Here is a 2,500-nt window from a genome sequence, read left to right as displayed (position 1 = left end):
GTATTCTCTCTCTCTCTCTCTCTCTCTCTCTCTCTCTCTCTCTCTCTCTCTCTCTCTCTCTCTCTCTCTCTCTCTCTCTCTCTCTCTCTCTCTCTCTCTCTCTCTCTTTGTTCCCTTCCCCTGCATCCTGTCATTCACACTTCACTTTTTTCTCTGTCGTCATTATATTTTTTTTTGTCACTCTTGCTCTTCTCCCTCTTTCTTTATCTCCCTCTCTTTCCATCCACTTCTTCATTCTTTCCTTCCCTTCCACTCCCCTTCCTTTTCCTTCCCTCCTTACCATCATTATTCTTTTTGCAATCGTTAACCTCTTTTGCTTCCATCCTTCCCTCCTTCCTTCCTTCCCTTCCCTCCCTTTCTCTTTTCCCTCCATGTAATATATCACCTTCTCTCCTCCAATATATCTCCCTCTATCTCTCCATCTGCAGGTCAAGTGTGGAGAGAAGACGATACTTGCAAGATTTCTTTCTTTAGTTTTGGATGAAAGATGGATGATGATGATGATGTGGTGGTGGTGGTGGTGGTGGTGATGGTGTTGGTGGTTTTTCTACGTGTTTTTTTTTCTGTATTTGTGTATCTGTGTATTTTATTTGTTTAGATTATATTGATGTCGTTAGTGATTGGCTGCATGTGTGATTACTTTTGAACAGTGTTTCTTTTTTTCTCGTCTTTTTTTTTATTTGTTTATTTTCTATCCTTGATTCTCCTTCCTTAATATGACTTTACTTGATCTTACCTAACCTTACCTTACCTTGTCTTAACCAAACCAAATGCAACCCAGCCCAACCTGACCCAACCGCACCAAACCAAACCTGTTGAAATGAAAGGTTTTAAAATGTGTTGATATTTGAAAAGAAATTGTGTAGAAGATAAATCGCATCGAGTTGAAGCTTTATTTTTGTTTATTTATTTATTTGATTATTTATTTGTTTTTATTAGGTTTGTTTATTTATGTACTTATTTATTTTTATTTGTCCTTAGTGTGTACATGTGGCAATTAGTTACACATCAATAAGGACATATCTACCATTATTATTAACATTATCTACAACTGATATGATTGACATTTTACTCACGTCACGTAAATGATCAGTGTACAGTAAAGATAGACAACAAAACAGGTTCACTCTCACATACAATCCTGAAGCATTACCATATATATTACATTTCTCTTAATGGCTCCAAACTTTTCCTTCCATTTCGCTCACATATCTCACACATTTTGTCACCGTGCCATACTAAAACCAGCTAAACACCCACGCATTATTAATTTTGCCCACCCCTCACACCCCCACGATCCCTACACGACCCCCACACGACCAAAACGAGGCTCCACAACCACTCACGAATACCCAAGACCTCCACACGACCCTCACACGACCTAAACGAGCCTCCAACAGCCACCTACGACCCCTCAATGATCACCCACGACACCGCACGACTCCATACGATCTCTCACGAATCCTCCATGAAAATCCACGATTCCCCCCACGATTCCCCACGATCCCACACGACCCTTCTACGAACCTCCACAACCTCAACGACCCTCCCAACTCCTTACGATTTCCTACGACCCACAAGGACCCCACAAACCCCGACGACTGCCCCACAACTCCCCACGATCACCCTACGAACCCCCAACGACTGTCACACGATCCCCAAACGACCCCCCACGAGCAGGCCCCAACACAGCATGACGTCGTGTGTTGCCTCGTCAGATTTGTCCATCCCAAGCTTGTCAGGGAACGCACCAACACGCACCTCAATTTGCGCGATTTTTTGCTCTATTTTTCTCCCATATACACTCTCTCTCTCTCTCTCTCTCTCTCTCTCTCTCTCTCTCTCTCTCTCTCTCTCTCTCTCTCTCTCTCTCTCTCTCTCTCTCTCTCATTAAGTAAAGTAATTGACTTATTAGGTAAATTTTGTCCAGATTTTTATTTTTGTATTTTTAAGGTTTGTAACTATAAAATGATAAATAAATGGAAAAAAGGAAGGTGATTACGAATTTCTTTAAACTGAAAGAAAAATGAATAACGAAAATGAAAATATTGAAATAGGTTAACAATAAATGAATGTGTGTGTGTGTGTGTGTGTGTGTGTGTGTGTGTGTGTGTGTGTGTGTGTGTGTGTGTGTGATATTAATTAAATGATATACTCACCGTTACTATGAACACAAAAGAATATTCAACATGCGGAATGTCTCTCAATCAACAAACTCCTTCTTTTTCTAACTTGCTGGAGGATTAACAAAGATAACAGAATCTTAGCAAATTATTCAATAAAAAAAATACATATATACAAAGCTGGAGTCAACTTGTGCACACTTATTAACCTTTCCAGCACCAGGACGCATTTTATTATTTACTATTTGGTGATTTTATACAGCTTCAGAAACTCATGTGGGGATTAGAATAGTGAAGACTGTGACCACTAATCTTCTGACCTCAACAGACCCTTCCTAATGTCAATAAAATGGTCTAATCGTACACAAACTGATAAA

This window comes from Portunus trituberculatus, chromosome 32 (assembly GCF_017591435.1).
Source record: "Portunus trituberculatus isolate SZX2019 chromosome 32, ASM1759143v1, whole genome shotgun sequence".
Taxonomy (NCBI): domain Eukaryota; kingdom Metazoa; phylum Arthropoda; class Malacostraca; order Decapoda; family Portunidae; genus Portunus; species Portunus trituberculatus.
Note: the sequence above shows the minus strand (reverse complement) of the source record.